Source organism: Dermacentor andersoni, unplaced genomic scaffold (assembly GCF_023375885.2).
Source record: "Dermacentor andersoni unplaced genomic scaffold, qqDerAnde1_hic_scaffold ctg00000145.1, whole genome shotgun sequence".
NCBI classification, from domain to species: Eukaryota; Metazoa; Arthropoda; class Arachnida; order Ixodida; family Ixodidae; genus Dermacentor; species Dermacentor andersoni.
Genome location: NW_027314845.1, coordinates 187552 through 209584, shown reverse-complemented (window position 1 = coordinate 209584; position 22033 = coordinate 187552).

The window sequence follows — 22033 nt, the reverse complement described above, 5'->3', positions numbered from 1 at the left end:
CGTTTTCGCACAAATCCGTGCGCGGGTGCTAAAAAGAGCAGCATCGGCATGCTTAGCACGTCGTTGGTAGAAATCCACGTGCGCGTTCTGCAAAAACCACCATTTGCATGCACATCTTGTGGTTTTGCAGAAAACTTCATCCGCGTCTACCAAAAGATGCATGTGCATGCTTTAAAACGCGTTTTCGCACAAATGCGTGCGCGGGTGCTAAAAAGAGCAGCATCGGCATGCTTAGCACGTCGTTTGGTAGAAATCCACGTGCGCGTTCTGCCAAAAGCACCATTTGCATGCACATCTTGTGGTTTTGCAGAAAACTTCATCCGCGTCTACCAAAAGATGCATGTGCAAGCTTAAAACGCGTTTTCGCGCAATCCGTGCGCGGGTGCTAAAAAGAGCAGCATCGGCAAGCTTAGCACGTCGTTTGGTAGAAATCCACGTGCGCGTTCTGCAAAAAGCACCATTTGCATGCACATCTTGTGGTTTTGCAGAAAACTTCATCCGCGTCTACCAAAAGATGCATGTGCATGCTTAAAACGCGTTTTCGCACAAATGCGTGCGCGGGTGCTAAAAAGAGCAGCATCGGCATGCTTAGCACGTCGTTTGGTAGAAATCCACGTGCGCGTTCTGCAAAAAGCACCATTTGCATGCACATCTTGTGGTTTTGCAGAAAACTTCATCCGCGTCTACCAAAAGATGCATGTGCATGCTTAAAACGCGTTTTCGCACAAATGCGTGCGCGGGTGCTAAAAAGAGCAGCATCGGCATGCTTAGCACGTCGTTTCGTAGAAATCCACGTGCGCGTTCTGCAAAAAGCACCATTTGCATGCACATCTTGTGGTTTTGCAGAAAACTTCATCCGCGTCTACCAAAAGATGCATGTGCATGCTTAAAACGCATTTTCGCACAAATGCGTGCGCGGGTGCTAAAAAGAGCAGCATCGGCATGCTTAGCACGTCGTTTGGTAGAAAATCCACGTGCGCGTTCTGCAAAAAGCACCATTTGCATGCACATCTTGTGGTTTTGCAGAAAACTTCATCCGCGTCTACCAAAAGATGCATGTGGCATGCTTAAAACGCGTTTTCGCACAAATGCGTGCGCGGGTGCTAAAAAGAGCAGCATCGGCATGCTTAGCACGTCGTTTGGTAGAAATCCACGAGCGCGTTCTGCAAAAAGCACCATTTGCATGCACATCTTGTGGTTTTGCAGAAAACTTCATCCGCGTCTACCAAAAGATGCATGTGCATGCTTAAAACCGCGTTTTCGCACAAATCCGTGCGCGGGTTGCTAAAAAGAGCAGCATCGGCATGCTTAGCACGTCGTTTGGTAGAAATCCACGTGCGCGTTCTGCAAAAAAGCACCATTTGCATGCACATCTTGTGGTTTTGCAGAAAACTTCATCCGCGTCTACCAAAAGATGCATGTGCATGCTTAAAACGCGTTTTCGCACAAATGCGTGCGCGGGTGCTAAAAATAGCAGCATCGGCATGCTTAGCACGTCGTTTGGTAGAAATCCACGTGCGCGTTCTGCAAAAAGCACCATTTGCATGCACATCTTGTGGTTTTGCAGAAAACTTCATCCGCGTCTACCAAAAGATGCATGTGCATGCTTTAAAACGCGTTTTCGCACAAATGCGTGCGCGGGTGCTAAAAAGAGCAGCATCGGCATGCTTAGCACGTCGTTTGGTAGAAATCCACGTGCGCGTTCTGCCAAAAGCACCATTTGCATGCACATCTTGTGGTTTTGCAGAAAACTTCATCCGCGTCTACCAAAAGATGCATGTGCATGCTTAAAACGCGTTTTCGCACAAATCCGTGCGCGGGTGCTAAAAAGAGCAGCATCGGCATGCCTTAGCACGTCGTTTGGTAGAAATCCACGTGCGCGTTCTGCCAAAAGCACCATTTGCATGGCACATCTTGTGCTTTTGCAGAAAACCTCATCCGCGTCTACCAAAAGATGCATGTGCATGCTTAAAACGCGTTTTCGCACAAATCCGTGCGCGGGTGCTAAAAAGAGCAGCATCGGCATGCTTAGCACGTCGTTTGGTAGAAATCCACGTGCGCGTTCTGCAAAAAGCACCATTTGCATGCACATCTTGTGGTTTTGCAGAAAACTTCATCCGCGTCTACCAAAAGATGCATGTGCATGCTTAAAACGCGTTTTCGCACAAATGCGTGCGCGGGTGCTAAAAAGAGCAGCATCGGCATGCTTAGCACGTCGTTTGGTAGAAATCCACGTGCGCGTTCTGCCAAAAGCACCATTTGCATGCACATCTTGTGGTTTTGCAGAAAACTTCATCCGCGTCTACCAAAAGATGGATGTGCATGCTTAAAACGCGTTTTTCGCACAAATCCGTGCGCGGGTGCTAAAAAGAGCAGCATCGGCAAGCTTAGCACGTCGTTTGGTAGAAATCCACGTGCGCGTTCTGCAAAAAGCACCATTTGCATGCACATCTTGTGGTTTTCAAGAAAACTTCATCCGCGTCTACCAAAAGATGCATGTGCATGCTTAAAACGCGTTTTCGCACAAATGCGTGCGCGGGTGCTAAAAAGAGCAGCATCGGCATGCTTAGCACGTCGTTTGGTAGAAATCCACGTGCGCGTTCTGCAAAAAGCACCATTTGCATGCACATCTTGTGGTTTTGCAGAAAACTTCATCCGCGTCTACCAAAAGATGCATGTGCATGCTTAAAACGCGTTTTCGCACAAATGCGTGCGCGGGTGCTAAAAAGAGCAGCATCGGCATGCTTAGCACGTCGTTTGGTAGAAATCCACGTGCGCGTTCTGCAAAAAGCACCATTTGCATGCACATCTTGTGGTTTTGCAGAAAACTTCATCCGCGTCTACCAAAAGATGCATGTGCATGCTTAAAACGCGTTTTCGCACAAATGCGTGCGCGGGTGCTAAAAATAGCAGCATCGGCATGCTTAGCACGTCGTTTCGTAGAAATCCACGTGCGCGTTCTGCAAAAAGCACCATTTGCATGCACATCTTGTGGTTTTGCAGAAAACTTCATCCGCGTCTACCAAAAGATGCATGTGCATGCTTAAAACGCGTTTTCGCACAAATGCGTGCGCGGGTGCTAAAAAGAGCAGCATCGGCATGCTTAGCACGTCATTTGGTAGAAATCCACGTGCGCGTTCTGCCAAAAGCACCATTTGCATGCACATCTTGTGGTTTTGCAGAAAACTTCATCCGCGTCAACCAAAAGATGCATGTGCATGCTTAAAACGCGTTTTCGCACAAATGCGTGCGCGGGTGCTAAAAAGAGCAGCATCGGCATGCTTAGCGCGTCGTTTGGTAGAAATCCACGTGCGCGTTCTGCAAAAAGCACCATTTGCATGCACATCTTGTGGTTTTGCAGAAAACTTCATCCGCGTCTACCAAAAGATGCATGTGCATGCTTAAAACGCGTTTTCGCACAAATCCGTGCGCGGGTGCTAAAAAGAGCAGCATCGGCATGCTTAGCACGTCATTTGGTAGAAATCCACGTGCGCGTTCTGCAAAAAGCACCATTTGCATGCACATCTTGTGGTTTTGCAGAAAACTTCATCCGCGTCTACCAAAAGATGCATGTGCATGCTTAAAACGCGTTTTCGCACAAATGCGTGCACGGGTGCTAAAAAGAGCAGCATCGGCATGCTTAGCACGTCGTTTGGTAGAAATCCACGAGCGCGTTCTGCAAAAAGCACCATTTGCATGCACATCTTGTGGTTTTGCAGAAAACTTCATCCGCGTCTACCAAAAGATGCATGTGCATGCTTAAAACGCGTTTTGGCACAAATCCGTGCGCGGGTGCTAAAAAGAGCAGCATCGGCATGCTTAGCACGTCGTTTGGTAGAAATCCACGTGCGCGTTCTGCAAAAAGCACCATTTGCATGCACATCTTGTGGTTTTGCAGAAAACTTCATCCGCGTCTACCAAAAGATGCATGTGCATGCTTAAAACGCGTTTTCGCACAAATGCGTGTGCGGGTGCTAAAAAGAGCAGCATCGGCATGCTTAGCACGTCGTTTGGTAGAAATCCACGTGCGCGTTCTGCCAAAAGCACCATTTGCATGCGCATCTTGTGGTTTTGCAGAAAACTTCATCCGCGTCTACCAAAAGATGCATGTGCATGCTTAAAACGCGTTTTCGCACAAATCCGTGCGCGGGTGCTAAAAAGAGCAGCATCGGCATGCTTAGCACGTCGTTTGGTAGAAATCCACGTGCGCGTTCTGCAAAAAGCACCATTTGCATGCACATCTTGTGGTTTTGCAGAAAACTTCATCCGCGTCTACCAAAAGATGCATGTGCATGCTTAAAACGCGTTTTCGCACAAATGCGTGCGCGGGTGCTAAAAAGAGCAGCATCGGCATGCTTAGCACGTCGTTTGGTAGAAATCCACGTGCGCGTTCTGCCAAAAGCACCATTTGCATGCACATCTTGTGGTTTTGCAGAAAACTTCATCCGCGTCTACCAAAAGATGCATGTGCATGCTTAAAACGCGTTTTCGCACAAATGCGTGCGCGGGTGCTAAAAAGAGCAGCATCGGCATGCTTAGCACGTCGTTTGGTAGAAATCCACGTGCGCGTTCTGCCAAAAGCACCATTTGCATGCACATCTTGTGGTTTTGCAGAAAACTTCATCCGCGTCTACCAAAAGATGCATGTGCATGCTTAAAACGCGTTTTCGCACAAATGCGTGCGCGGGTGCTAAATAGAGCAGCATCGGCATGCTTAGCACGTCGTTTGGTAGAAATCCACGTGCGCGTTCTGCAAAAAGCACCATTTGCATGCACATCTTGTGGTTTTGCAGAAAACTTCATCCGCGCCTACCAAAAGATGCATGTGCATGCTTAAAACGCGTTTTCGCACAAATGCGTGCGCGGGTGCTAAAAAGAGCAGCATCGGCATGCTTAGCACGTCATTTGGTAGAAATCCACGTGCGCGTTCTGCCAAAAGCACCATTTGCATGCACATATTGTGGTTTTGCAGAAAACTTCATCCGCGTCTACCAAAAGATGCATGTGCATGCTTAAAACGCGTTTTCGCACAAATCCGTGCGCGGGTGCTAAAAAGAGCAGCATCGGCATGCTTAGCACGTCGTTTGGTAGAAATCCACGTGCGCGTTCTGCAAAAAGCACCATTTGCATGCACATCTTGTGGTTTTGCAGAAAACTTCATCCGCGTCTACCAAAAGATGCATGTGCATGCTTAAAACGCGTTTTCGCACAAATGCGTGTGCGGGTGCTAAAAAGAGCAGCATCGGCATGCTTAGCACGTCGTTTGGTAGAAATCCACGTGCGCGTTCTGCCAAAAGCACCATTTGCATGCGCATCTTGTGGTTTTGCAGAAAACTTCATCCGCGTCTACCAAAAGATGCATGTGCATGCTTAAAACGCGTTTTCGCACAAATCCGTGCGCGGGTGCTAAAAAGAGCAGCATCGGCATGCTTAGCACGTCGTTTGGTAGAAATCCACGTGCGCGTTCTGCAAAAAGCACCATTTGCATGCACATCTTGTGGTTTTGCAGAAAACTTCATCCGCGTCTACCAAAAGATGCATGTGCATGCTTAAAACGCGTTTTCGCACAAATGCGTGCGCGGGTGCTAAAAAGAGCAGCATCGGCATGCTTAGCACGTCGTTTGGTAGAAATCCACGTGCGCGTTCTGCCAAAAGCACCATTTGCATGCACATCTTGTGGTTTTGCAGAAAACTTCATCCGCGTCTACCAAAAGATGCATGTGCATGCTTAAAACGCGTTTTCGCACAAATGCGTGCGCGGGTGCTAAAAAGAGCAGCATCGGCATGCTTAGCACGTCGTTTGGTAGAAATCCACGTGCGCGTTCTGCCAAAAGCACCATTTGCATGCACATCTTGTGGTTTTGCAGAAAACTTCATCCGCGTCTACCAAAAGATGCATGTGCATGCTTAAAACGCGTTTTCGCACAAATGCGTGCGCGGGTGCTAAATAGAGCAGCATCGGCATGCTTAGCACGTCGTTTGGTAGAAATCCACGTGCGCGTTCTGCAAAAAGCACCATTTGCATGCACATCTTGTGGTTTTGCAGAAAACTTCATCCGCGCCTACCAAAAGATGCATGTGCATGCTTAAAACGCGTTTTCGCACAAATGCGTGCGCGGGTGCTAAAAAGAGCAGCATCGGCATGCTTAGCACGTCATTTGGTAGAAATCCACGTGCGCGTTCTGCCAAAAGCACCATTTGCATGCACATATTGTGGTTTTGCAGAAAACTTCATCCGCGTCTACCAAAAGATGCATGTGCATGCTTAAAACGCGTTTTCGCACAAATCCGTGCGCGGGTGCTAAAAAGAGCAGCATCGGCATGCTTAGCACGTCGTTTGGTAGAAATCCACGTGCGCGTTCTGCAAAAAGCACCATTTGCATGCACGTCTTGTGGTTTTGCAGAAAACTTCATCCGCGTCTACCAAAAGATGCATGGGCATGCTTAAAACGCGTTTTCGCACAAATGCGTGCGCGGGTGCTAAAAAGAGCAGCATCGGCATGCTTAGCACGTCGTTTGGTAGAAATCCACGTGCGCGTTCTGCCAAAAGCACCATTTGCATGCACATCTTGTGGTTTTGCAGAAAACTTCATCCGCGTCTACCAAAAGATGCATGTGCATGCTTAAAACGCGTTTTCGCACAAATGCGTGCGCGGGTGCTAAAAAGAGCAGCATCGGCATGCTTAGCACGTCGTTTGGTAGAAATCCACGAGCGCGTTCTGCAAAAAGCACCATTTGCATGCACATCTTGTGGTTTTGCAGAAAACTTCATCCGCGTCTACCAAAAGATGCATGTGCATGCTTAAAACGCGTTTTCGCACAAATCCGTGCGCGGGTGCTAAAAAGAGCAGCATCGGCATGCTTAGCACGTCGTTTGGTAGAAATCCACGTGCGCGTTCTGCAAAAAGCACCATTTGCATGCACATCTTGTGGTTTTGCAGAAAACTTCATCCGCGTCTACCAAAAGATGCATGTGCATGCTTAAAACGCGTTTTCGCACAAATCCGTGCGCGGGTGCTAAAAAGAGCAGCATCGGCATGCTTAGCACGTCGTTTGGTAGAAATCCACGTGCGCGTTCTGCAAAAAGCACCATTTGCATGCACATCTTGTGGTTTTGCAGAAAACTTCATCCGCGTCTACCAAAAGATGCATGTGCATGCTTAAAACGCGTTTTCGCACAAATGCGTGCGCGGGTGCTAAAAAGAGCAGCATCGGCATGCTTAGCACGTCGTTTGGTAGAAATCCACGTGCGCGTTCTGCAAAAAGCACCATTTGCATGCACATCTTGTGGTTTTGCAGAAAACTTCATCCGCGTCTACCAAAAGATGCATGTGCATGCTTAAAACGCGTTTTCGCACAAATGCGTGCGCGGGTGCTAAAAATAGCAGCATCGGCATGCTTAGCACGTCGTTTGGTAGAAATCCACGTGCGCGTTCTGCAAAAAGCAGCATTTGCATGCACATCTTGTGGTTTTGCAGAAAACTTCATCCGCGTCTACCAAAAGATGCATGTGCATGCTTAAAACGCGTTTTCGCACAAATGCGTGCGCGGGTGCTAAAAAGAGCAGCATCGGCATGCTTAGCACGTTGTCTGGTAGAAATCCACGTGCGCGTTCTGCAAAAAGCACCATTTGCATGCACATCTTGTGGTTTTGCAGAAAACTTCATCCGCGTCTACCAAAAGATGCATGTGCATGCTTAAAACGCGTTTTCGCACAAATGCGTGCGCGGGTGCTAAAAAGAGCAGCATCGGCATGCTTAGCACGTCGTTTGGTAGAAATCCACGTGCGCGTTCTGCAAAAAGCACCATTTGCATGCACATCTTGTGGTTTTGCAGAAAACTTCATCCGCGTCTACCAAAAGATGCATGTGCATGCTTAAAACGCGTTTTCGCACAAATGCGTGCGCGGGTGCTAAAAATAGCAGCATCGGCATGCTTAGCACGTCGTTTGGTAGAAATCCACGTGCGCGTTCTGCAAAAAGCACCATTTGCATGCACATCTTGTGGTTTTGCAGAAAACTTCATCCGCGTCTACCAAAAGATGCATGTGCATGCTTAAAATGCGTTTTCGCACAAATCCGTGCGCGGGTGCTAAAAAGAGCAGCATCGGCAAGCTTAGCACATCGTTTGGTAGAAATCCACGTGCGCGTTCTGCAAAAAGCACCATTTGCATGCACATCTTGTGGTTTTGCAGAAAACTTCATCCGCGTCTACCAAAAGATGCATGTGCATGCTTAAAACGCGTTTTCGCACAAATGCGTGCGCGGGTGCTAAAAAGAGCAGCATCGGCATGCTTAGGACGTCGTTTGGTAGAAATCCACGTGCGCGTTCTGCAAAAAGCACAATTTGCATGCACATCTTGTGGTTTTGCAGAAAACTTCATCCGCGTCTACCAAAAGATGCATGTGCATGCTTAAAACGCGTTTTCGCACAAATGCGTGCGCGGGTGCTAAAAAGAGCAGCATCGGCATGCTTAGCACGTCGTTTGGTAGAAATCCACGTGCGCGTTCTGCAAAAAGCACCATTTGCATGCACATCTTGTGGTTTTGCAGAAAACTTCATCCGCGTCTACCAAAAGATGCATGTGCATGCTTAAAACGCGTTTTCGCACAAATGCGTGCGCGGGTGCTAAAAATAGCAGCATCGGCATGATTAGCACGTCGTTTGGTAGAAATCTACGTGCGCGTTCTGCCAAAAGCACCATTTGCATGCACATCTTGTGGTTTTGTAGAAAACTTCATCCGCGTCTACCAAAAGATGCATGTGCATGCTTAAAACGCGTTTTCGCACAAATGCGTGCGCGGGTGCTAAAAAGAGCAGCATCGGCATGTTTAGCACGTCGTTTGGTAGAAATCCACGTGCGCGTTCTGCCAAAAGCACCATTTGCATGCACATCTTGTGGTTTTGCAGAAAACTTCATCCGCGTCTACCAAAAGATGCATGTGCATGCTTAAAACGCGTTTTCGCACAAATGCGTGCGCGGGTGCTAAAAAGAGCAGCATCGGCATGCTTAGCACGTCGTTTGGTAGAAATCCACGTGCGCGTTCTGCAAAAAGCACCATTTGCATGCACATCTTGTGGTTTTGCAGAAAACTTCATCCGCGTCTACCAAAAGATGCATGTGCATGCTTAAAACGCGTTTTCGCACAAATGCGTGCGCGGGTGCTAAAAAGAGCAGCATCGGCATGCTTAGCACGTCGTTTGGTAGAAATCCACGAGCGCGTTCTGCAAAAAGCACCATTTGCATGCACATCTTGTGGTTTTGCAGAAAACTTCATCCGCGTCTACCAAAAGATGCATGTGCATGCTTAAAACGCGTTTTCGCACAAATCCGTGCGCGGGTGCTAAAAAGAGCAGCATCGGCATGCTTAGCACGTCGTTTGGTAGAAATCCACGTGCGCGTTCTGCAAAAAGCACCATTTGCATGCACATCTTGTGGTTTTGCAGAAAACTTCATCCGCGTCTACCAAAAGATGCATGTGCATGCTTAAAACGCGTTTTCGCACAAATCCGTGCGCGGGTGCTAAAAAGAGCAGCATCGGCATGCTTAGCACGTCGTTTGGTAGAAATCCACGTGCGCGTTCTGCAAAAAGCACCATTTGCATGCACATCTTGTGGTTTTGCAGAAAACTTCATCCGCGTCTACCAAAAGATGCATGTGCATGCTTAAAACGCGTTTTCGCACAAATGCGTGCGCGGGTGCTAAAAAGAGCAGCATCGGCATGCTTAGCACGTCGTTTGGTAGAAATCCACGTGCGCGTTCTGCAAAAAGCACCATTTGCATGCACATCTTGTGGTTTTGCAGAAAACTTCATCCGCGTCTACCAAAAGATGCATATGCATGCTTAAAACGCGTTTTCGCACAAATCCGTGCGCGGGTGCTAAAAAGAGCAGCATCGGCATGCTTAGCACGTCGTTTGGTAGAAATCCACGTGCGCGTTCTGCAAAAAGCACCATTTGCATGCACATCTTGTGGTTTTGCAGAAAACTTCATCCGCGTCTACCAAAAGATGCATGTGCATGCTTAAAACGCGTTTTCGCACAAATGCGTGCGCGGGTGCTAAAAGAGCAGCATCGGCATGCTTAGCACGTCGTTTGGTAGAAATCCACGTGCGCGTTCTGCAAAAAGCACCATTTGCATGCACATCTTGTGGTTTCGCAGAAAACTTCATCCGCGTCTACCAAAAGATGCATGTGCATGCTTAAAACGCGTTTTCGCACAAATGCGTGCGCGGGTGCTAAAAATAGCAGCATCGGCATGCTTAGCACGTCGTTTGGTAGAAATCCACGTGCGCGTTCTGCAAAAAGCACCATTTGCATGCACATCTTGTGGTTTTGCAGAAAACTTCATCCGCGTCTACCAAAAGATGCATGTGCATGCTTAAAACGCGTTTTCGCACAAATGCGTGCGCGGGTGCTAAAAAGAGCAGCATCGGCATGCTTAGCACGTCGTTTGGTAGAAATCCACGTGCGCGTTCTGCAAAAAGCACCATTTGCATGCACATCTTGTGGTTTTGCAGAAAACTTCATCCGCGTCTACCAAAAGATGCATGTGCATGCTTAAAACGCGTTTTCGCACAAATGCGTGCGCGGGTGCTAAAAATAGCAGCATCGGCATGCTTAGCACGTCGTTTGGTAGAAATCCACGTGCGCGTTCTGCAAAAAGCACCATTTGCATGCACATCTTGTGGTTTTGCAGAAAACTTCATCCGCGTCTACCAAAAGATGCATGTGCATGCTTAAAAACGCGTTTTCGCACAAATCCGTGCGCGGGTGCTAAAAAGAGCAGCATCGGCAAGCTTAGCACATCGTTTGGTAGAAATCCACGTGCGCGTTCTGCAAAAAGCACCATTTGCATGCACATCTTGTGGTTTTGCAGAAAACTTCATCCGCGTCTACCAAAAGATGCATGTGCATGCTTAAAACGCGTTTTCGCACAAATGCGTGCGCGGGTGCTAAAAAGAGCAGCATCGGCATGCTTAGGACGTCGTTTGGTAGAAATCCACGTGCGCGTTCTGCAAAAAGCACAATTTGCATGCACATCTTGTGGTTTTGCAGAAAACTTCATCCGCGTCTACCAAAAGATGCATGTCCATGCTTAAAACGCGTTTTCGCACAAATGCGTGCGCGGGTGCTAAAAAGAGCAGCATCGGCATGCTTAGCACGTCGTTTGGTAGAAATCCACGTGCGCGTTCTGCAAAAAGCACCATTTGCATGCACATCTTGTGGTTTTGCAGAAAACTTCATCCGCGTCTACCAAAAGATGCATGTGCATGCTTAAAACGCGTTTTCGCACAAATGCGTGCGCGGGTGCTAAAAATAGCAGCATCGGCATGATTAGCACGTCGTTTGGTAGAAATCTACGTGCGCGTTCTGCCAAAAGCACCATTTGCATGCACATCTTGTGGTTTTGTAGAAAACTTCATCCGCGTCTACCAAAAGATGCATGTGCATGCTTAAAACGCGTTTTCGCACAAATCCGTGCGCGGGTGCTAAAAAGAGCAGCATCGGCATGCTTAGCACGTCGTTTGGTAGAAATCCACGTGCGCGTTCTGCAAAAAGCACCATTTGCATGCACATCTTGTGGTTTTGCAGAAAACTTCATCCGCGTCTACCAAAAGATGCATGTGCATGCTTAAAACGCGTTTTCGCACAAATGCGTGCGCGGGTGCTAAAAAGAGCAGCATCGGCATGCTTAGCACGTCGTTTGGTAGAAATCCACGAGCGCGTTCTGCAAAAAGCACCATTTGCATGCACATCTTGTGGTTTTGCAGAAAACTTCATCCGCGTCTACCAAAAGATGCATGTGCATGCTTAAAACGCGTTTTCGCACAAATCCGTGCGCGGGTGCTAAAAAGAGCAGCATCGGCATGCTTAGCACGTCGTTTGGTAGAAATCCACGTGCGCGTTCTGCAAAAAGCACCATTTGCATGCACATCTTGTGGTTTTGCAGAAAACTTCATCCGCGTCTACCAAAAGATGCATGTGCATGCTTAAAACGCGTTTTCGCACAAATCCGTGCGCGGGTGCTAAAAAGAGCAGCATCGGCATGCTTAGCACGTCGTTTGGTAGAAATCCACGTGCGCGTTCTGCAAAAAGCACCATTTGCATGCACATCTTGTGGTTTTGCAGAAAACTTCATCCGCGTCTACCAAAAGATGCATGTGCATGCTTAAAACGCGTTTTCGCACAAATGCGTGCGCGGGTGCTAAAAAGAGCAGCATCGGCATGCTTAGCACGTCGTTTGGTAGAAATCCACGTGCGCGTTCTGCAAAAAGCACCATTTGCATGCACATCTTGTGGTTTTGCAGAAAACTTCATCCGCGTCTACCAAAAGATGCATATGCATGCTTAAAACGCGTTTTCGCACAAATCCGTGCGCGGGTGCTAAAAAGAGCAGCATCGGCATGCTTAGCACGTCGTTTGGTAGAAATCCACGTGCGCGTTCTGCAAAAAGCACCATTTGCATGCACATCTTGTGGTTTTGCAGAAAACTTCATCCGCGTCTACCAAAAGATGCATGTGCATGCTTAAAACGCGTTTTCGCACAAATGCGTGCGCGGGTGCTAAAAAGAGCAGCATCGGCATGCTTAGCACGTCGTTTGGTAGAAATCCACGTGCGCGTTCTGCAAAAAGCACCATTTGCATGCACATCTTGTGGTTTCGCAGAAAACTTCATCCGCGTCTACCAAAAGATGCATGTGCATGCTTAAAACGCGTTTTCGCACAAATGCGTGCGCGGGTGCTAAAAATAGCAGCATCGGCATGCTTAGCACGTCGTTTGGTAGAAATCCACGTGCGCGTTCTGCAAAAAGCACCATTTGCATGCACATCTTGTGGTTTTGCAGAAAACTTCATCCGCGTCTACCAAAAGATGCATGTGCATGCTTAAAACGCGTTTTCGCACAAATGCGTGCGCGGGTGCTAAAAAGAGCAGCATCGGCATGCTTAGCACGTCGTTTGGTAGAAATCCACGTGCGCGTTCTGCAAAAAGCACCATTTGCATGCACATCTTGTGGTTTTGCAGAAAACTTCATCCGCGTCTACCAAAAGATGCATGTGCATGCTTAAAACGCGTTTTCGCACAAATGCGTGCGCGGGTGCTAAAAATAGCAGCATCGGCATGCTTAGCACGTCGTTTGGTAGAAATCCACGTGCGCGTTCTGCAAAAAGCACCATTTGCATGCACATCTTGTGGTTTTGCAGAAAACTTCATCCGCGTCTACCAAAAGATGCATGTGCATGCTTAAAACGCGTTTTCGCACAAATCCGTGCGCGGGTGCTAAAAAGAGCAGCATCGGCAAGCTTAGCACATCGTTTGGTAGAAATCCACGTGCGCGTTCTGCAAAAAGCACCATTTGCATGCACATCTTGTGGTTTTGCAGAAAACTTCATCCGCGTCTACCAAAAGATGCATGTGCATGCTTAAAACGCGTTTTCGCACAAATGCGTGCGCGGGTGCTAAAAAGAGCAGCATCGGCATGCTTAGGACGTCGTTTGGTAGAAATCCACGTGCGCGTTCTGCAAAAAGCACAATTTGCATGCACATCTTGTGGTTTTGCAGAAAACTTCATCCGCGTCTACCAAAAGATGCATGTCCATGCTTAAAACGCGTTTTCGCACAAATGCGTGCGCGGGTGCTAAAAAGAGCAGCATCGGCATGCTTAGCACGTCGTTTGGTAGAAATCCACGTGCGCGTTCTGCAAAAAGCACCATTTGCATGCACATCTTGTGGTTTTGCAGAAAACTTCATCCGCGTCTACCAAAAGATGCATGTGCATGCTTAAAACGCGTTTTCGCACAAATGCGTGCGCGGGTGCTAAAAATAGCAGCATCGGCATGATTAGCACGTCGTTTGGTAGAAATCTACGTGCGCGTTCTGCCAAAAGCACCATTTGCATGCACATCTTGTGGTTTTGTAGAAAACTTCATCCGCGTCTACCAAAAGATGCATGTGCATGCTTAAAACGCGTTTTCGCACAAATCCGTGCGCGGGTGCTAAAAAGAGCAGCATCGGCATGCTTAGCACGTCGTTTGGTAGAAATCCACGTGCGCGTTCTGCAAAAAGCACCATTTGCATGCACATCTTGTGGTTTTGCAGAAAACTTCATCCGCGTCTACCAAAAGATGCATGTGCATGCTTAAAACGCGTTTTCGCACAAATGCGTGCGCGGGTGCTAAAAAGAGCAGCATCGGCATGCTTAGCACGTTGTCTGGTAGAAATCCACGTGCGCGTTCTGCAAAAAGCACCATTTGCATGCACATCTTGTGGTTTTGCAGAAAACTTCTTTCGCGTCTACCAAAAGATGCATGTGCATGCTTAAAACGCGTTTTCGCACAAATGCGTGCGCGGGTGCTAAAAAGAGCAGCATCGGCATGCTTAGCACGTCGTTTGGTAGAAATCCACGTGCGCGTTCTGCCAAAAGCACCATTTGCATGCACATCTTGTGGTTTTGCAGAAAACTTCATCCGCGTCTACCAAAAGATGCATGTGCATGCTTAAAACGCGTTTTCGCACAAATGCGTGCGCGGGTGCTAAAAAGAGCAGCATCGGCATGCTTAGCACGTCGTTTGGTAGAAATCCACGTGCGCGTTCTGCCAAAAGCACCATTTGCATGCACATCTTGTGGTTTTGCAGAAAACTTCATCCGCGTCTACCAAAAGATGCATGTGCATGCTTAAAACGCGTTTTCGCACAAATCCGTGCGCGGGTGCTAAAAAGAGCAGCATCGGCATGCTTAGCACGTCGTTTGGTAGAAATCCACGTGCGCGTTCTGCAAAAAGCACCATTTGCATGCACATCTTGTGGTTTTGCAGAAAACTTCATCCGCGTCTACCAAAAGATGCATGTGCATGCTTAAAACGCGTTTTCGCACAAATGCGTGCGCGGGTGCTAAAAAGAGCAGCATCGGCATGCTTAGCACGTCGTTTGGTAGAAATCCACGAGCGCGTTCTGCAAAAAGCACCATTTGCATGCACATCTTGTGGTTTTGCAGAAAACTTCATCCGCGTCTACCAAAAGATGCTTGTGTATGCTTAAAACGCGTTTTCGCACAAATCCGTGCGCGGGTGCTAAAAAGAGCAGCATCGGCATGCTTAGCACGTCGTTTGGTAGAAATCCACGTGCGCGTTCTGCAAAAAGCACCATTTGCATGCACATCTTGTGGTTTTGCAGAAAACTTCATCCGCGTCTACCAAAAGATGCATGTGCATGCTTAAAACGCGTTTTCGCACAAATCCGTGCGCGGGTGCTAAAAAGAGCAGCATCGGCATGCTTAGCACGTCGTTTGGTAGAAATCCACGTGCGCGTTCTGCAAAAAGCACCATTTGCATGCACATCTTGTGGTTTTGCAGAAAACTTCATCCGCGTCTACCAAAAGATGCATGTGCATGCTTAAAACGCGTTTTCGCACAAATGCGTGCGCGGGTGCTAAAAAGAGCAGCATCGGCATGCTTAGCACGTCGTTTGGTAGAAATCCACGTGCGCGTTCTGCAAGAAGCACCATTTGCATGCACATCTTGTGGTTTTGCAGAAAACTTCATCCGCGTCTACCAAAAGATGCATGTGCATGCTTAAAACGCGTTTTCGCACAAATCCGTGCGCGGGTGCTAAAAAGAGCAGCATCGGCATGCTTAGCACGTCGTTTGGTAGAAATCCACGTGCGCGTTCTGCAAAAAGCACCATTTGCATGCACATCTTGTGGTTTTGCAGAAAACTTCATCCGCGTCTACCAAAAGATGCATGTGCATGCATAAAACGCGTTTTCGCACAAATGCGTGCGCGGGTGCTAAAAAGAGCAGCATCGGCATGCTTAGCCCGTCGTTTGGTAGAAATCCACGTGCGCGTTCTGCAAAAAGCACCATTTGCATGCACATCTTGTGGTTTTGCAGAAAACTTCATCCGCGTCTACCAAAAGATGCATGTGCATGCTTAAAACGCGTTTTCGCACAAATGCGTGCGCGGGTGCTAAAAATAGCAGCATCGGCATGCTTAGCACGTCGTTTGGTAGAAATCCACGTGCGCGTTCTGCAAAAAGCACCATTTGCATGCACATCTTGTGGTTTTGCAGAAAACTTCATCCGCGTCTACCAAAAGATGCATGTGCATGCTTAAAACGCGTTTTCGCACAAATGCGTGCGCGGGTGCTAAAAAGAGCAGCATCGGCATGCTTAGCACGTCGTTTGGTAGAAATCCACGTGCGCGTTCTGCAAAAAGCACCATTTGCATGCACATCTTGTGGTTTTGCAGAAAACTTCATCCGCGTCTACCAAAAGATGCATGTGCATGCTTAAAACGCGTTTTCGCACAAATGCGTGCGCGGGTGCTAAAAATAGCAGCATCGGCATGCTTAGCACGTCGTTTGGTAGAAATCCACGTGCGCGTTCTGCAAAAAGCACCATTTGCATGCACATCTTGTGGTTTTGCAGAAAACTTCATCCGCGTCTACCAAAAGATGCATGTGCATGCTTAAAACGCGTTTTCGCACAAATGCGTGCGCGGGTGCTAAAAAGAGCAGCATCGGCATGCTTAGCACGTCGTTTGGTAGAAATCCACGTGCGCGTTCTGCAAAAAGCACCATTTGCATGCACATCTTGTGGTTTTGCAGAAAACTTCATCCGCGTCTACGAAAAGATGCATGTGCATGCTTAAAACGCGTTTTCGCACAAATGCGTGCGCGGGTGCTAAAAATAGCAGCATCGGCATGCTTAGCACGTCGTTTGGTAGAAATCCACGTGCGCGTTCTGCAAAAAGCACCATTTGCATGCACATCTTGTGGTTTTGCAGAAAACTTCATCCGCGTCTACCAAAAGATGCATGTGCATGCTTAAAACGCGTTTTCGCACAAATGCGTGCGCGGGTGCTAAAAAGAGCAGCATCGGCATGCTTAGCACGTCGTTTGGTAGAAATCCACGTGCGCGTTCTGCAAGAAGCACCATTTGCATGCACATCTTGTGGTTTTGCAGAAAACTTCATCCGCGTCTACCAAAAGATGCATGTGCATGCTTAAAACGCGTTTTCGCACAAATCCGTGCGCGGGTGCTAAAAAGAGCAGCATCGGCATGCTTAGCACGTCGTTTGGTAGAAATCCACGTGCGCGTTCTGCAAAAAGCACCATTTGCATGCACATCTTGTGGTTTTGCAGAAAACTTCATCCGCGTCTACCAAAAGATGCATGTGCATGCATAAAACGCGTTTTCGCACAAATGCGTGCGCGGGTGCTAAAAAGAGCAGCATCGGCATGCTTAGCCCGTCGTTTGGTAGAAATCCACGTGCGCGTTCTGCAAAAAGCACCATTTGCATGCACATCTTGTGGTTTTGCAGAAAACTTCATCCGCGTCTACCAAAAGATGCATGTGCATGCTTAAAACGCGTTTTCGCACAAATGCGTGCGCGGGTGCTAAAAATAGCAGCATCGGCATGCTTAGCACGTCGTTTGGTAGAAATCCACGTGCGCGTTCTGCAAAAAGCACCATTTGCATGCACATCTTGTGGTTTTGCAGAAAACTTCATCCGCGTCTACCAAAAGATGCATGTGCATGCTTAAAACGCGTTTTCGCACAAATGCGTGCGCGGGTGCTAAAAAGAGCAGCATCGGCATGCTTAGCACGTCGTTTGGTAGAAATCCACGTGCGCGTTCTGCAAAAAGCACCATTTGCATGCACATCTTGTGGTTTTGCAGAAAACTTCATCCGCGTCTACCAAAAGATGCATGTGCATGCTTAAAACGCGTTTTCGCACAAATGCGTGCGCGGGTGCTAAAAATAGCAGCATCGGCATGCTTAGCACGTCGTTTGGTAGAAATCCACGTGCGCGTTCTGCAAAAAGCACCATTTGCATGCACATCTTGTGGTTTTGCAGAAAACTTCATCCGCGTCTACCAAAAGATGCATGTGCATGCTTAAAACGCGTTTTCGCACAAATGCGTGCGCGGGTGCTAAAAAGAGCAGCATCGGCATGCTTAGCACGTCGTTTGGTAGAAATCCACGTGCGCGTTCTGCAAAAAGCACCATTTGCATGCACATCTTGTGGTTTTGCAGAAAACTTCATCCGCGTCTACGAAAAGATGCATGTGCATGCTTAAAACGCGTTTTCGCACAAATGCGTGCGCGGGTGCTAAAAATAGCAGCATCGGCATGCTTAGCACGTCGTTTGGTAGAAATCCACGTGCGCGTTCTGCAAAAAGCACCATTTGCATGCACATCTTGTGGTTTTGCAGAAAACTTCATCCGCGTCTACCAAAAGATGCATGTGCATGCTTAAAACGCGTTTTCGCACAAATGCGTGCGCGGGTGCTAAAAAGAGCAGCATCGGCATGATTAGCACGTCGTTTGGTAGAAATCTACGTGCGCGTTCTGCCAAAAGCACCATTTGCATGCACATCTTGTGGTTTTGCAGAAGACTTCATCCGCGTCTACCAAAAGATGCATGTGCATGCTTAAAACGCGTTTTCGCACAAATCCGTGCGCGGGTGCTAAAAAGAGCAGCATCGGCATGCTTAGCACGTCGTTTGGTAGAAATCCACGTGCGCGTTCTGCAAAAAGCACAATTTGCATGCACATCTTGTGGTTTTGCAGAAAACTTCATCCGCGTCTACCAAAAGATGCATGTGCATGCTTAAAACGCGTTTTCGCACAAATGCGTGCGCGGGTGCTAAAAAGAGCAGCATCGGCATGCTTAGCACGTCGTTTGGTAGAAATCCACGTGCGCGTTCTGCAAAAAGCACCATTTGCATGCACATCTTGTGGTTTTGCAGAAAACTTCATCCGCGTCTACCAAAAGATGCATGTGCATGCTTAAAACGCGTTTTCGCACAAATGCGTGCGCGGGTGCTAAAAATAGCAGCATCGGCATGATTAGCACGTCGTTTGGTAGAAATCTACGTGCGCGTTCTGCCAAAAGCACCATTTGCATGCACATCTTGTGGTTTTGCAGAAAACTTCATCCGCGTCTACCAAAAGATGCATGTGCATGCTTAAAACGCGTTTTCGCACAAATCCGTGCGCGGGTGCTAAAAAGAGCAGCATCGGCATGCTTAGCACGTCGTTTGGTAGAAATCCACGTGCGCGTTCTGCAAAAAGCACCATTTGCATGCACATCTTGTGGTTTTGCAGAAAACTTCATCCGCGTCTACCAAAAGATGCATGTGCATGCTTAAAACGCGTTTTCGCACAAATGCGTGCGCGGGTGCTAAAAAGAGCAGCATCGGCATGCTTAGCACGTTGTCTGGTAGAAATCCACGTGCGCGTTCTGCAAAAAGCAGCATTTGCATGCACATCTTGTGGTTTTGCAGAAAACTTCATCCGCGTCTACCAAAAGATGCATGTGCATGCTTAAAACGCGTTTTCGCACAAATGCGTGCGCGGGTGCTAAAAAGAGCAGCATCGGCATGCTTAGCACGTCGTTTGGTAGAAATCCACGTGCGCGTTCTGCAAAAAGCACCATTTGCATGCACATCTTGTGGTTTTGCAGAAAACTTCATCCGCGTCTACCAAAAGATGCATGTGCATGCTTAAAACGCGTTTTCGCACAAATGCGTGCGCGGGTGCTAAAAAGAGCAGCATCGGCATGCTTAGGACGTCGTTTGGTAGAAATCCACGTGCGCGTTCTGCAAAAAGCACAATTTGCATGCACATCTTGTGGTTTTGCAGAAAACTTCATCCGCGTCTACCAAAAGATGCATGTGCATGCTTAAAACGCGTTTTCGCACAAATCCGTGCGCGGGTGCTAAAAAGAGCAGCATCGGCAAGCTTAGCACATCGTTTGGTAGAAATCCACGTGCGCGTTCTGCAAAAAGCACCATTTGCATGCACATCTTGTGGTTTTGCAGAAAACTTCATCCGCGTCTACCAAAAGATGCATGTGCATGCTTAAAACGCGTTTTCGCACAAATGCGTGCGCGGGTGCTAAAAAGAGCAGCATCGGCATGCTTAGGACGTCGTTTGGTAGAAATCCACGTGCGCGTTCTGCAAAAAGCACAATTAGCATGCACATCTTGTGGTTTTGCAGAAAACTTCATCCGCGTCTACCAAAAGATGCATGTGCATGCTTAAAACGCGTTTTCGCACAAATGCGTGCGCGGGTGCTAAAAAGAGCAGCATCGGCATGCTTAGCACGTCGTTTGGTAGAAATCCACCTGCGCGTTCTGCAAAAAGCACCATTTGCATGCACATCTTGTGGTTTTGCAGAAAACTTCATCCGCGTCTACCAAAAGATGCATGTGCATGCTTAAAACGCGTTTTCGCACAAATGCGTGCGCGGGTGCTAAAAATAGCAGCATCGGCATGCTTAGCACGTCGTTTGGTAGAAATCCACGTGCGCGTTCTGCAAAAAGCACCATTTGCATGCACATCTTCTGGTTTTGCAGAAAACTTCATCCGCGTCTACCAAAAGATGCATGTGCATGCTTAAAACGCGTTTTCGCACAAATGCGTGCGCGGGTGCTAAAAAGAGCAGCATCGGCATGCTTAGCACGTCGTTTGGTAGAAATCCACGTGCGCGTTCTGCCAAAAGCACCATTTGCATGCACATCTTGTGGTTTTGCAGAAAACTTCATCCGCGTCTACCAAAAGATGCATGTGCATGCTTAAAACGCGTTTTCGCACAAATGCGTGCGCGGGTGCTAAAAATAGCAGCATCGGCATGCTTAGCACGTCGTTTGGTAGAAATCCACGTGCGCGTTCTGCAAAAAGCACCATTTGCATGCACATCTTGTGGTTTTGCAGAAAACTTCATCCGCGTCTACCAAAAGATGCATGTGCATGCCTAAAACGCGTTTTCGCACAAATGCGTGCGCGGGTGCTAAAAAGAGCAGCATCGGCATGCTTAGCACGTCGTTTGGTAGAAATCCACGTGCGCGTTCTGCCAAAAACACCATTTGCATGCACATCTTGTGGTTTTGCAGAAAACTTCATCCGCGTCTACCAAAAGATGCATGTGCATGCTTAAAACGCGTTTTCGCACAAATGCGTGCGCGGGTGCTAAAAATAGCAGCATCGGCATGCTTAGCACGTCGTTTGGTAGAAATCCACGTGCGCGTTCTGAAAAAAGCACCATTTGCATGCACATCTTGTGGTTTTGCAGAAAACTTCATCCGCGTCTACCAAAAGATGCATGTGCATGCTTAAAACGCGTTTTCGCACAAATGCGTGCGCGGGTGCTAAAAAGAGCAGCATCGGCATGCTTAGCACGTCGTTTGGTAGAAATCCACGTGCGCGTTCTGCCAAAAGCACCATTTGCATGCACATCTTGTGGTTTTGCAGAAAACTTCATCCGCGTCTACCAAAAGATGCATGTGCATGCTTAAAACGCGTTTTCGCACAAATCCGTGCGCGGGTGCTAAAAAGAGCAGCATCGGCATGCTTAGCACGTCGTTTGGTAGAAATCCACGTGCGCGTTCTGCCAAAAGCACCATTTGCATGCACGTCTTGTGGTTTTGCAGAAAACTTCATCCGCGTCTACCAAAAGATGCATGTGCATGCTTAAAACGCGTTTTCGCACAAATCCGTGCGCGGGTGCTAAAAAGAGCAGCATCGGCATGCTTAGCACGTCGTTTGGTAGAAATCCACGTGCGCGTTCTGCAAAAAGCACCATTTGCATGCACATCTTGTGGTTTTGCAGAAAACTTCATCCGCGTCTACCAAAAGATGCATGTGCATGCTTAAAACGCGTTTTCGCAGAAATGCGTGCGCGGGTGCTAAAAAGAGCAGCATCGGCATGCTTAGCACGTCGTTTGGTAGAAATCCACGTGCGCGTTCTGCCAAAAGCACCATTTGCATGCACATCTTGTGGTTTTGCAGAAAACTTCATCCGCGTCTACCAAAAGATGCATGTGCATGCTTAAAACGCGTTTTCGCACAAATGCGTGCGCGGGTGCTAAAAATAGCAGCATCGGCATGCTTAGCACGTCGTTTGGTAGAAATCCACGTGCGCGTTCTGCAAAAAGCACCATTTGCATGCACATCTTGTGGTTTTGCAGAAAACTTCATCCGCGTCTACCAAAAGATGCATGTGCATGCCTAAAACGCGTTTTCG